Source organism: Zea mays, chromosome 9, assembly GCF_902167145.1.
Source record: "Zea mays cultivar B73 chromosome 9, Zm-B73-REFERENCE-NAM-5.0, whole genome shotgun sequence".
Taxonomy (NCBI): Eukaryota; Viridiplantae; Streptophyta; class Magnoliopsida; order Poales; family Poaceae; genus Zea; species Zea mays.
The window spans coordinates 55,182,277-55,197,692 of NC_050104.1; positions in this window are offsets into that span (position 1 = coordinate 55,182,277).

Genomic DNA, 15,416 nt, shown 5'->3' on the forward strand with positions numbered 1-15,416 from the left:
CCTTCGCACTTTTGAACCAATTCTGCTGCATCCGAAGCTGCCTTCGGCCAATAAAATCCTTGGCGGAAAATTTTTCCAAGTAACGGCCTAGATCCGATGTGAGATCCACACAGGCCTGCATGTATTTCTTTCATTAACTCTATACCTTCGGCTCTGGATAAACATTTGAGTAATGGAGCACAAACTCCATGCTTATACAACTCCCCTTCTATTATGACATATGGACGAGCTCTTGCCTCTATCCGCTTGTTATAAGCTTCGTCATCTGAAAGGAATTTACCCTGAAGGTAAGAGATGATCTCGGTCCTCCAATCTTCGCTATAAACAGGAGATATATTGAGGACTGCTCTTTCAAGAAGTTCCACCGAAGGTGCTTTTATTGTTTCGAAGAACACATCCGAAGGTAAGGGCAGCCTCTGTGCTGCTGACTTAGCTAACAAATCAGCATGCTCATTTTGTCCTCGAGGGATATTTTTGACAGAAAATCCCTCGAAAGAAGCTTCAACTCTTCGAACCATATCCAAATACTTTTCAAGCTTCGGATCTTTAGCCTTGCAACTCTTGTCAATATGACCCGAAACAACCTGGGAATCAGTTTTAAGTATGGCCCTTCTGATTCCCATTGCTTTTAACTTCCGAAGACCTAGAAGCAATGCTTCGTACTCGGCAATGTTATTTGTGCAACTAAAATCAAGTTTTGCCGCATAACAAGTTTTGACTTTGGAAGGTGAAACCAACACAGCAGCCGCTCCCGCTCCGAAGGTTCCCCAAGATCCATCACAAAACACTGTCCATGCTTCGTTGTCTTTATTCGTTTCTTCCTCCTGAGCCCCTGGCGTCCAGTCAGCAATGAAGTCTGCCAACGCCTGGGACTGAATCGAAGATCTATGAACATATTCAATACAAAATTCGTTTAGCTCTGCAGCCCATTTTCCAATCCTTCCAGTAGCTTCTCGGTTCCTCATAATATCCTTCAGAGGTTGTGAAGAAGGAACAATTATGTTGTAAGCTTGGAAATAGTGCCGAAGCTTCCTGGAGGCCATCAAGACAGCATACAGCACCTTCTCCAACTCTGTATAATTTTTCTTTGATAAACTAAGAACCTCGGATACAAAATATATTGGGGCCTGCCTCTTGACTTGACCATCAAGCTTCTCTTGGACAAGCGCTGCACTTACCGCTGAGTGCGAAGCTGCCACATATAATAACAAAGGAGCCCCTGGCACTGGTGGGGTCAATGTTGTTAGATCTATCAAATACTGTTTCAGCTCTTCAAAAGCCTTCTGCTGGATTGGTCCCCATTGGAAGACTTCGGCTGACTTCAGCACTTCGAAGAACGATAAGTTTCTCTCTGCTGATCTGGATATGAATCTATTGAGAGATGCCAATCTTCCTGTCAATCTTTGAGCCCCCTTCTTTGTAGTTGGTGGTTCCATCCGAAGTATAGCTTCAATTTTACTTGGATTAGCTTCTATTCCCTTTGTTGAAACCAAGCATCCAAGAAATTTCCCCTTCTTTACTCCGAAGACGCATTTTTCTGGATTTAACTTTAAGCCAGCTTGCCTGAAACTGGCGAAGGTCTCCTGCAAATCAGTAATATGATTTTCCTGCTTCGTGCTTTTTACAATGATGTCATCAACATAAGTTAGCACATTTCTGCCTATTTGAGATTGGAGAACCTTCGCAGTCATTCGGCTGAAACTCCCTCCGGCGTTTTTGAGCCCCTCAGGCATCCGAAGATAGCAATATGTGCCACTTGGAGTTATGAAGCTAGTCTTCGGCTCATCTTCCTTCTTCATCCAAATTTGGTGATAGCCTGAATAACAGTCTAACAGACTCATGAGCTCTGAAGAAGCTGCTGCATCAACTAAAGAGTCTATCCTTGGTAGTGGGAATTCATCCTTCGGACAAGCCTTGTTAAGATCTGTAAAATCAATACACATTCGCCACTTGCCATTGGCCTTTTTTACCATAACAGTGTTAGCTAGCCATTCTGGGTACTTCACTTCTCTGATAACTCCTGCACTGAGGAGTCTTTTGACTTCGTTGCGAGCACCTTCGGCCTTATCATCTGACATTTTCCAAAGCCTTTGCTTTCTGGGTCTGAAGGATGGATCGACATTGAGCGAGTGCTCAATAACATCTCTATTAACTCCGCAGAGATCATTGGCTGACCATGCAAAAACATCTTTGTTATTGAACAAAAACCTTATCAAGGTTTTCTCCTGCTCTTCGGATAATTGAGAGCCTAACAGCACCTTCTGCTCTGCTATGTCCTCACATAAGAGCATAGGCTTCGGCTGATCTGCTGAAGCTGCTTTCTCCCTTCTGAATTTGTACTGTTCACAAGCTTCAGCTCCATCTATGTTATGGATTGCTTTTGAGTCAGTCCAATTGCCTTCGGCCCTTCTTGCAGCTTCCTGACTTCCATGGATAGCAATGGGTCCCTGGTCCGAAGGTATCTTCATGCAAAGATAGGCAGGATGAAGGATTGCTTCGAAGGCATTGAGGGTACCACGACCAATAATTGCATTGTAAGGGTATTCCATGTCAACAATGTCAAACACAACTTGCTCAGTTCTAGTGTTGTTGATGAACCCGAAGGTCACTGACATGGTGATCTTGCCCAGTGCTACAATCTGTCTTCCTCCGAAGCCACAGAGAGGATGTGTAGCATCATGAATCTTATCTTCTGGCTCTTGCATTTGTCTGAAGGCCTTAGCAAATATAATGTCAGCTGCACTACCTGTGTCAACCAAGACATTGTGGACCAGAAATCCTTTGATAACACAAGAGATAACCATGGCATTGTTGTGTGGGTAATCTTTGAGCTGAAGGTCCTCTTGAGAGAAGGTAATAGGAATGTGAGACCATCTTGACTTGATGAAGGGTCCTTGCACCCCAACATGTTGTACCCTTCTTTGTGCTTCCTTCTTTTGTTTCTTGTTAGCTGGCTCTGAGGACGAGCCACCTGTGATCGGGAGCACCAGCTTCGGGTCCGAAGCAGCTCCAGCTTGGTCGTTGAACGAAGCCATCAGCTCAAAAAGTGGAAGTGAGTTCACCGGAGGTGGGCGCCAATGTTGGGGACTTGTTCTCAAATGCTAAGAATTAAGAACAAGGCAACATAAAGTGTTAAATGTCAATGTCCTTCGTCCTTGAGACATTATTCCCTTCGGGATAATGGATCTAGGACGAAGGTTGATAAGAATATATTTACGAAGTTAAATCTTCGTAATAAACCTTCAATAGACATTGTAAGATAAAAAAGTATAAGATGAATGAATAAATCATAGACCAGTCATAGTATATTAACTTAATATATTGAATCATTGAATACAATAATACCTAAGCCTTGGCAAAGGTTGAATTCCGAGAGGTGCGATCGCAATTCAGAATGTGTGAACAGTAACGGAATACTGTTCACTATTTATAGGCACAGGACGCAGCCTGTGAGGAATTACAAGTATGCCCCTTATAAAAACTTACAACACTGACTCAGACCTTTATGGACTAGAAGGTCATTCTATCTTTAAGTCGGTTTGTAATGCCGAAGCTTCACGAAGAGGACCCTTCGGCTATCTTATATAAACAGCTTCAGCCGAAGACCACTTCTTCCTGTAAGACCTTCGGCGACGAAGCATAGACCCAACAATCATAATGTTAATTTATGGAATTAAAATGGTACGGAAAATGCCTATATTTCTAACAATCCAAAAACCTAATGTTAAGCATTTTTCTGTCAGAGGTTTTGCTGCTGTGCTAAAGCCTGATCCTTTTGATGGTAAAAACTTCTTGATATGGAAAGCTAAAATGGAATTGTGGCTAACTGCAATGTCTTGTTTTCATGCCGCTGAGGGCAAGCCTGCCAACTTACCTCCTGAGGATGAGGCTAAGTTTAAGGCTGAAGACAACCTTTTTCGAGGTGCAGTGATTAGCGCACTTGACACAAAATTCCAGAAAAGCTATATCATCCTTCCCACGGGGAAAGAGCTGTGGGATGCACTTGTCGGAAAGTTTGGAGTAACTGACGCTGGTAGCGAGCTGTATCTCATGGAGCAGCTGTATGACTACAAGATGGTTGAGAACCGATCTGTAGTGGAACAGGCTCATGAGTTTCAGACACTAGCTAAGGAACTCGAACTTTTTCCTTGTCCTTTGCCTGACAAGTTTGTGGCTGGCGGTATAATCGCCAAGTTGCCACCTTCTTGGAAGGACTTTGCTACCTCTCTCAAACATAAGAGACAAGAGTTCAATGTGGAAGAGCTCATTGGTACTCTTGATGTTGAGGAAAGGGCTAGAACAAAGGACAGTGGAAAAGGTGTTGAGACCTCTACTGCTAATGTGGTGTAGAAGAGAAACTTCCGCAAGTTTAACAAGAAGAAAAACCAGAACAAACAAGAGAATGCAAATAAACCTGTTCAACCAGCACAGTTTAAAAAGAAGAACAACAATAACAAGGGAAAGGGAGGTTGCTTTGTCTGTGGCAGTGATCAGCATTGGGCAAGAGAGTGCCCTGATCGCAAGTTCACTCAAGACAAGAAATCAGCTAATGTTGTAACCACTGAAACTGAAGGAGGAACATCTGGGTATGGTAATTCTTTACCATTTGTTCTCTCAGTTTGTAATTCACCTGAGTGGTGGATGGACAGTGGTGCAAATATTCATGTGTGTGCTGATGCCTCTATGTTCTCCTCCTATCAGGTCGGGAGGTCTGGCGCCTTGTTAATGGGAAATGGGTCGCGTGCTCATGTTCTTGGTGTTGGTACGGTCATTCTGAAGTTTACTTCGGGAAAGACGGTGCCATTGAAGAGCGTGCAGCATGTGCCCTCTATCAAGAAGAATCTCGTTAGCGCTTCTATGCTATGTCGAGATGGATACAAAGTTGTTCTTGAATCTAATAAATGTGTTGTGTCGAAACATGGTACTTTTGTTGGTAAAGGATATGACTGCGGAGGCTTGTTCCGCTTATCACTGCATGATGTGTGTAATAAACTGGTGAATTCTGTTCATTTTTCTGATGAGTCAGATTTATGGCATTCACGTTTTTGTCATGCAAGCTTTGGCTGTCTTATGCGGTTAGCAAATATAAATTTAATTCCTAAATTTAACTTGGTCAAAAAGTCTAAGTGCCATGTGTGTGTTGAATCAAAACAACCCCGCAAGCCTCATAAGGCTGCTGAGGCGAGGAGTTTGGCACCTCTAGAACTTGTTCATTCTGATCTGTGCGAGATGAATGGAATTTTGACCAAAGGTGGTAAAAGATACTTTCTCACTTTTATAGATGAGTCCACTAGATTTTGTTATGTGTATCTCTTAAAAACAAAAGATGAAGCGTTCAATTATTTTAAGGCCTATAAAGCTGAAGTTGAGAACCAACTTGAGAGGAAAATAAAACGTTTAAGGTCCGACCGAGGTGGAGAATATTTCTCTAATGTATTCGATGAGTTCTGTGTGGAACATGGTATTATTCATGAGAGGACACCGCCATTTTCACCACAATCCAATGGAATTGCTGAAAGGAAAAACCGCACTCTAACAGATTTGGTGAATGCCATGTTGAGTACAGCGGGATTATCCAAGGCATGGTGGGGTGAGGCGATTTTGACTGCATGTCATGTCCTGAATAGAGTTCCAACAAAGAACAAAGAGATCACTCCATTTGAGGAATGGGAAAAGAGAAGAGTAAATCTCTCATATTTGCGCACTTGGGGTTGCTTGGCTAAAGTGAATGTGCCAATCAACAAAAAGCGTAAACTTGGGCCTAAAACTGTTGACTGTATATTCCTTGGGTACTCTTTTCACAGTACTGGGTATAGGTTCTTAATTATAAAATCGGATGTGCCTGATATGTATGTTGATACTATCATGGAATCAAGAGACGCAACATTTTTTGAGAGTGAGTTTCCCATGAAGAATACACCTAGTGATACAAGTCATGAGACTGTAATTCCCCATGAGCACGAACTGTCGATTCCTATAGACCATGCTGAGGATTCCCATGTGCACATCCCTGAGGAGGATGACACTATGGTCACTCGAAAGAGCAAGAGACAGAGGGTTGCAAAATCCTTTGGCAATGACTTTATAGTGTACCTTGTGGAAGACACACCAACTACCATTAGTGAGGCATATTCCTCTCCTGATGCTGACTTATGGAAGGAAGCAGTAAGGAGTGAGATGGAATCTATTATGTCTAATGGAACTTGGGAGGTCGTTGACCGTCCTTATGGTTGTCAACCTATAGGTTGCAAATGGATCTTCAAGAAAAAGCTTAGGCCTGATGGTACAATTGAGAGGTACAAGGCAAGGCTTGTGGCCAAAGGATATACCCAAAAAGAGGGTGAAGATTTCTTTGACACCTACTCACCAGTGGCTCGATTGACTACAATTCGCACATTAATAGCCGTGGCAGCCTCTTATGGTCTTATCATTCATCAGATGGATGTTAAGACAACTTTCCTAAATGGAGAGTTGGATGAGATCTATATGGATCAGCCAGAAGGGTTTATTGCGGATGGTCAAGAGAACAAGGTGTGCAGGTTGATAAAATCATTGTATGGCCTAAAACAAGCACCTAAGCAATGGCATGAAAAGTTTGATAATACTCTTACAACAGCTGGCTTTGTTGTAAATGAATCTGACACGTGTGTATACTATCGGTATGATGGGGGTGAGTCTGTTATGCTGTGCCTTTATGTTGATGACATCTTGATCTTTGGATCAAATCTCAATGTGATTGAGGAAGTTAAAAATCTTCTATCGAGCAATTTTGAAATGAAAGATTTGGGAGAGGCTGATGTCATTCTAAACATCAAGCTTGTTAGAGAAGCTGATGGTGGGGTAACTTTGTTACAATCCCATTATGTGGAAAAGGTATTGAGTCGCTTTGGTTTTAGTGACTGTGATTCTGCTCCAACACCTTATGACCCCAGTGTGCTATTAAGAAAGAATCGAAGAATAGCAAGGGATCAATTGACATACTCCCAGATCATTGGCTCGCTCATGTACCTTGCAAGTGCAACAAGGCCAGACATCTCTTATGCTGTGAGTAAGCTAAGTCGGTTTGTGTCGAAACCAGGAGATGATCACTGGCGTGCTCTTGAGAGAGTGTTGCGGTATTTGAAAGGTACTATGACATACGGTATTCATTATACCGGAAACCCAAAAGTGCTGGAAGGCTATTGTGATGCCAACTAGATTTCTGATGCTGATGAGCTTTATGCCACAAGCGGATATGTGTTTCTGTTTGGAGGTGGCGTTGTTTCCTGGAAGTCTTGCAAGCAGACTATCTTAACAAAGTCTACAATGGAAGCAGAACTCGCAGCATTAGACACTGCTGGGGCCGAGGCCGAGTGGCTTCGTGATTTCCTATTGGACTTACCGGTAGTTGAAAAACCGATACCGGCTATTTCCATGAACTGTGACAACCAAACGGTGATTACAAAGGTTAACAGTTCTAGGAATAACATGAAGTCTACAAGGCATGTTAAGAGGAGACTGAAATCTGTCAAAAAGTTGAAAAACTCCGGAGTTATAACTGTGGATTATGTCCACACATCAAATAATCTGGCAGATCAATTCACTAAGGGTCTATCACGCAATGTGATAGAAAGTGCATCGAGGGAAATGGGTATGAGACCCATGTGAGATCTACTCTAGTGGTAACCTGCTCTATGTGATCGGAGATCCCGTGAAGTAGAGTGGAGAAACAAGCTAGGAGTAGATTGTGAGGAAAGATCCCTTCTTTAACTCATTTCTGATGCACATCTTTCCTATCTGTAAGGCAGGATGGTTTTTACCTTAATGTATTCCAAGAGTCTTATAAAGGTGAGATGTTGTCCTACAGAACATCTTCTGAGGAATACACCTATATGAGTCAGACTGCTAGTCACAGTCTATGGGACTTGGGTAAATCCCTAAATACTCATGAAAGGCACTGAAGTGTGACTTATATGCTTCTAAAAAGCGGGAATACCCTTTTGCAGCCTAGTATCAGCAAAGGATTTGAGTGAATCTTATTTCGCACAAAACTGTCAATTCAAGGCATAGTCCATTGTTCAGTTGTGAATGAGTGAAACTCTTATTCTAGATGGATGTTCAACTTAACAGTCTCCATTGAAACACTGGTATGTCAAAGGATTGTGATTCTGATACTTCATCATTACAAACCCTAGAGTTTGGTGGGGATTGTTGGATCTTTTATGGGCTTGGCCCATTTATTGAATAAACTCTATGGTGTGTAATGGTGGAGAATACCAATAGTACCACATTGGAAGTCCAAGGGTCTTTTGCCTTGACTTATATGGTGGGATTTATTCCACTTAACTTGAGAAGTCAAGAAATGGACAAGGGCGTGCCACACGCGCGCGCGCGCCGCCGCTGCCGCCGGCCGGGCCGGGCGTGGCGTGGCGAGGCGAGGCGAGGCAGGCAGGCAGGCAGGCGAGCGGGTGTGGTGTGGTTGTGTTAATTTTTAGCACTCACTAACCGCGTACGTCAGCCGAGTGACCCTGTCTCTTCGTCTGCCGAGTGACCCTGTCTCTTCGTCAGCCAGCCGAGTGACCCTTCTCCTTCAGCTGCCGACTCATGGCGTGACTCGGCAAGAGCTGGCCGACTCATGGCATAACTCGGCTAGAGCTGGCCGACTCTTGGCGTGACTCGGCGACCTTTCTCCTTCAGCTTCCCTCTGCGAAAGGTTAAATAGAGGAGCGCCCCTGTCACTCGGTACTCGCGAGAAACACTTTCAGTCTCACAGTCCAGCCGCCGAGTGAGGGTATTTCCATCTCGTGACTCTGCGCGCACAGAGAAGCGAGAGGGCAGGTGCCTCCGAAGCCGGTGCCGTTCGAGACCTTGCACGGGGGATCGGCAATTAGGTTTTTGGGGAGCGTCTACACGACTGCCCAACGTCTGTCGTTGTCTTCATCACTGGTTCTTGGCGTCTTCATCTCGATCGGATGACAAGAGAAGTTGGACAAGGATCAGGATCCTCGGAGCGCATGGGAGGGTATGATCAATTCAGTTCATTACAGTTTTATATTCTGCATATTACATATGTCGTATATAGCTTTGTTCTATCGTATTATAATATGTTATATCTGTCTGTCTTAATTTTACAGTCATCCTGTTTATATTGTTATATGTTTATTTCCAGTTGTTCCGCAACAATCCATGAACCATGTTTATATACTTATTTTATTTATATGATTTACATGCTTCATATGCTTTGTGTTCTCATGATCCATATTTTTATGGATATTTTTGAGATCATGTTATCTATGTTTGATTATCTATTATATGTCATCATCATAATGTTAATTTATGGAATTAAAATGGTACGGAAAATGCCTATATTTCTAACACTACTCGCCTAGGAAATTCGGGTTATCGTCTCCGCACATGCGCAGCTCCTCCGCCCATGGCTTGTTAACACCACCCGTTCGTTGTGTAGAACACGTGAGAGAAGAACACCATAACAGAATGAAAGAAGAAGCCATTGTGCCTTTGTTGAAGATCCTCAAAACTAATTGGTATTAACAGTTTCACAATCTTTTCCAGTAGTAATTAACCCATATTAGTCGAAGGATGTCAATGCAGGTAAAGAGAGAAGTGGAAGCAGTTTTGATTCAAGCGCTTAGCCGAATCAGTTGATCCAAAAACGAAGGGAGCAAATGTTGTTCGGACCTTCGTCTTTCGAAGGTTCTCAAAAACATACTTAACTATTGGTTGTCAGCATGTTCTCAAGTGTTGTAGGAGCTTCGGCGACGAAACACCTTCAATGCAAAACGTGGAGAAAGATGAAGAAGCTAGCTTCATCATAATAACACAAGGAGATAATAATAGGAGAATGTGGTATCCTGAATGCTAAATGCTGAAGACAATATTGTCCTCATGTTATTTGTAAATCCTATGTATTGTTCCTATGGGCATACATGTAATTTCATATGAGGTTGTATGTTCCCCTATAAATAGATGAGCAGTGCACTGCATAAAGCACCTTTTTTTAGGTGGGCTATATAATTGTCTTGTGTAATCTCTTCCCTATATCACCTTCGTTCTAATTCACTTTGTGTAACCGAAGGTACGATTGTAAATTCATCATATGAAAGGGGAAGATGAGATATGAAAATATCAGGATGAGTTAACATATTGAACTTCTTTAGATCCTTATATATTCATTTATACCCTGATGTTTGATTCATTCGGCTAAAATCCCAACCTTCGTCTTCGAAAGAGTTGTTTCGAAGAGATAACTTCTTGAGGACGAAGGTTGATCATCTTTTTAACATTATGTTGCCTTGTTTTGAACTGTGTATAGCAATTGGGAACAAGTAACCAACAAACGTATCTACTAATGCTTCTGCACTATATTAGGGGAAGTTAGTGCTATCAAAATAAGGTGTCTTATGGTTATCCATATGTCCCTCTTAATCTAGCATTAGCTCAATGACGGTTAAGCAAAAAGGTTCCTAATGAGCCACTATATTTGATGCCAATTGAAAGGAACATGGACACCTAAGGTGAGGGTGAATTAGGACTTCTATTTCTCACACTAATCTAGGCCTCTAAATTAACATTTTAAACAAAACCTACACGGATAAACCAAACAAGCTAGTGCAACTAAGGTTTTTTCTAAGTGTTGTTATCTCTACCGCAAAACAAAGTTATGCAACCTAAGTTCCAGTCCTAACAACTAGCATATAATCTAAGCTAGGAATGGTAAAGTACAAAACTAAAGGAAGCGATATAAATGCAAAAGTTTAAGTGAGATAGAGATGCATACTCCCATTAGCATGCTAGTATTTTTGTTGAGATATCAAGAACCTCACAAGGTTTTTACTAATCCTCATTGGTGCCGCCTACACAAAAGGAAGCCCACGCAAGGGCCAAGCACTCGTATAAGTAACTCCATAGATAGCCACGAGCCATCTACACGCGCAAGTGGTGCTCCACTTCTAGCCTCTCTCGAATGCTACCTATCGGTGTTTTGTACCTCTCTCCTACAAGTAAATTTATTGTGCACGTTCCGGGCTCCGGAGGATATGCGCGGAGGGCGCAAGTTTTATACTGGTTCGGGCAGAATGTCACTACTTCCAGTGATCGGTGGCTAGGGCTGCCGACACCATTAATGATCAAACTCGTAGTAGGGGTTACAAGCAGTCAAGAGAGGGAGGAGAGGCTCCCACATCTCTTATCAGGGTGGAAGTGGAACTTAGAAGCTACAAGGTGGAGTCCTAGCTAAGTCTTGGCTTGGTGGGGCTCCGGCCTCCTGGTCCTCGTCGACGCTCCTCCTCCTGTTCGTCCTTGTGGGTTCGTCTCCGTCTGAAGGGGTCCGATTGTCTCTAAGAGCTCTCCCCTTCTGTCCTTCTCTCCCTCGATACCCTTGCCCTGAGGCAAGCCTCTCCCTTTTATAGGCTGGGAGAGGGGTCGGCCAGCGGTGGCTTCACTGGGAAGGAGCCGTAAGGCAGGGGTAAAACCAGTGTTTTAGCCCCAGGTGAGGCCACATGTACTCGTGGGGCTCGAGGCTGCATGGATGTTTCGTAATTATTGTGGCAGATGACGTGTGGGTCGTGATGGTCCTAGGCATCATCATTCAGGCTACATTGACCCCCCACTTTTCCATAGCCTAGGGCTCGGCGCCGCCCATCGTGTATTGCCCTGCGGGAGGTCTGTGCACTTAGGCCTAGTCTGATAGGCCATAAGTGTGCCACAAGCCGAGGGTTCGTAGGTCGTGATTGCTATGCAGCCCGAGGGGTCCGTAGGTCATGAGTCAAAAGCGAACCAGCACCCACGCTGTGCCTAGGTGCCAGGTGTGGTCAATGTGGCCAATCATTTATGGTGGGTCCGGAGGTCATAAGTGGAAAGCGAACCGACTCTCCCCTTCTTGCATTCTCTCCTTTGCTTTTGTGTGTGGTTTTGCTGCTCTTTTACTCTTGTGTGTGTTTCTACTCCCTCCTTACTCTTGTGCTTTGATTGAGATCATTCGTGTAAGGTGTGAGAGACTCCAACTTGTGGAGATTCCTTACAAAGGGATTTGATATAAGGAAGAACAACGTGGTACTCATGTTTGATCTTTTGGATCACTTGAGAGGGGTTGAGTGCAACCCTTGACCGAAGGAGATCACCACAATATGGAGTAAGCACTGGCCGAACCACGGGATAAAATCGCCGTGCCTTTTGTGCATTTTCCTTATTGCGATTGTTGTCTTCCTGAAAGGGAAATATGCCCTTGGGCCATTTCTAAGTATTTTGGTGATTGAGTGCCAACCCAAGTGCTTAAATGTAAATCTGTGCCCATGGATGGACAAGTTGCAAATCAAAAGTAAAGGTATGTTTCTAAGCCTTAGTACATTGGTTTTGTGTACTAATATATTTGTCTAAGTGTTAGAAACAGAGAGAAGAAGGAAAGGAGAATGTTGGCTGTGTACAGCCAACAGGCTGTTTCGGTCTGGGGCACCGGACTGTCCGGTGGTGCACCGGACAGTGTCCGGTGCGCCAGGCTGCCTCGACCTGAAGACGCCGCTCTCGGGAATTTGCCGACGGCGTACGGCTAAAATTCACCGGACTGTCCGGTGAGCCAACGGTCGGCCCGAGCCAACGGTCGGCCGCGGAATCTGCGCGCGACACGTGGTCTGGCCAACGGTCGGAAAGTGGCACCGGACTGTCCGGTGTGCACCGGATTGTCCGGTGCGCCAGATCTGCAACGGTCGGCAACGGTCGGCTGCGCCTGTTTAAGGAAGGAAATCGGGCACCGGACAGTGTCCGGTGTGCACCGGACTGTCCGGTGCGCCCGACAACAGAAGGCAAGGATAGCCTTCCAGATTTGCTCTCAACGGCTCCTAGCTGCCTTGGGGCTATAAAAGGGACCCCTAGGCGCATGGAGAAAACATTCAAGCAACCTTAGAGCATTCTTGATCATCCACACTCAGTCTTTGCGCATTCGTTTGTCATTCTAAGTGATTCGAGCTCCGTTCTAGTGAGAACTTTGAGATAGTCTTTTGAGCTCGATTCTTGGCCGTGTGTGTGCGCATTTTGCTGTGGATTTGTGTGTGTTGCTTCTCTCCCTTACTCCGTGCTTCTTTGTGAACTTCAAGTGTAAGGGTGAGAGACTCCAAGTTGTGGAGATTCCTCACAAACGGGATATTGAAAGGCAAAACAAAACACCGTGGTATTCAAGTCGGTCTTTGGACCGCTTGAGAGGGGTTGATTGCAACCCTCGTCCGTTGGGACGCCACAACGTGGAGTAGGCAAGCGTTGGTCTTGGCCGAACCACGGGATAAACCACTGTGTCCTCTCTGTGTTTGATCTCTTGTGGTATTGTGTTTTGTTGAGACTCTTCTCTAGCCACTTGGCAATAATTGTGCTAACACTTAACAAGTTTTTGTGGCTATAAGTTTAAGTTTTACAGGATCACCTATTCACCCCCCCTCTAGGTGCTCTCAATTGGTATCAGAGCCGTTCTCTTCAAGAAAGGGACTAACCACCCGAAGAGATGGATCCTAAGGGGAAGGGAATCGTGATCAACGATAAGGAGAAGGAGTCCTTCGTGAATGAGCTCAAAGATGACAAGCCTACCGACTCCGGCTCAGGTCATAGACGAAAGGAAGGGAAGAAGAAGAAGACAAGGCGCATCAAGGAGATCGTCTACTACGACGACAGTGATGAGTCTACTTCTTCCCAAAAGGACGACGACCACAACAACTACGAGCAAAGGAAACCGGTTAATTCTAACTTTTCCTTTGACTAATCTCGTATTCCGCAAAGTTCAAATTCACATTTGCTTTCCATTCCACTCGGCAAGCCCCCACACTTTGATGGGGAGGACTACGGATTTTGGAGCCACAAAATGCGTAGTCACCTATTCTCTCTCCATCCTAGTATATGGGAGATTGTAGATAGTGGAATGCACTTTAATAGTTCGGATAGTCCTATATTCATTAATGAGCAAATCCATAAGAATGCACAAGCTACTACTATTCTTCTAGCTTCATTGTGCAGGGATGAATATAACAAAGTGAGTGGCTTGGATAACGCCAAGCAAATCTGGGATACCCTCAAGATCTCTCATGAGGGAAATGACGCCACCTTGCTCACCAAAATGGAGTTGGTGGAGGGCGAGCTTGGACGGTTCGCGATGATAAGGGGCGAGGAGCCAACTCAAACATACAACCGGCTCAAGACCCTTATCAACAAAATAAGGAGCTACGGAAGCACGCGATGGACGGACCACGACGTCGTCCGACTAATGCTAAGGTCCTTTACCGTTCTTGATCCTCATTTGGTGAATAATATTCGTGAGAATCCCAGGTACACCAAAATGTCGCCCGAAGAAATTCTTGGGAAGTTCGTAAGCGGGCGAATGATGATCAAGGAGGCAAGATACGTGGACGACGCGTTGAACGGTCCCATCCATGAGCCTCAACCCATTGCTCTCAAGGCAACAAGGAGCATGGAAGCGCTACCAAGCAAGGTGGCGCAAGTTGAGGCGGCCGGGCTAAATAATGAGGAGATGGCCCTCATCATTAAGCGCTTCAAGACGGTGCTAAAGGGTCACAAGGGGCAGCCAAGCAAGACCAAGACGAAGGGGAAGCGCTCATGCTTCAAGTGCGGTAAGATTGGTCATTTTATCGCTAACTGCCCCGATAATGATAGTGACCAGGAAAAGGGAAACAAGAGGGAAAAGAAGAAGCATTACAAGAAGGCAAAGGGCGAGGCACATCTAGGCAAGGAGTGGGACTCGGATTGCTCATCTTCCGACTCCGACAATGAAGGACTCGCCGCCACCGCCTTCAACAAATCAACCCTCTTCCCTAACGAGCGTCACACATGCCTTATGGCAAGGGAGAAGAAGGTATGTACTCGCAACTCTACCTATGCTTCTTCAAGTGAGGACGAATCTAGTGATGAGGATGAAGTAGATTATTCATGCTTGTTCAAGGGCTTAGATAGATCTAAGATAGACAAAATCAATGAATTGATTGATGCTTTGAATGAAAAGAATATACTTTTAGAAAAGCAAGAGGATTTGTTATATGAAGAACATGATAAGTTTGTAGAGGCTCAAAAATCCCTTGCATTAGAAATTAAGAGGAATGAAATGCTTGCTTGTGAAGTGTCAACATGCCATGATTCTATTTCTAACTTAAAGAACATAAACGATGATTTAAATGCTAAACTAGCAGAAGCAAATAAATCCAACTCTTGTATTGAATATGTTGAGATTTGCACTAGGTGTAAGGATATTGATGTTAATGCTTGTAGCGAACACTTAGTTTCTATTTCAAAATTGAATGATGAATTAGCTAGTCTTAATGCTCAACTTAAGACTAGCAAGAGTAATTTTGATAAACTAAAATTTGCTAGGGATGCCTACACGGTTGGTAGACACCCCTCAATTAAGGATGGGCTTGGCTTCAAGAGAG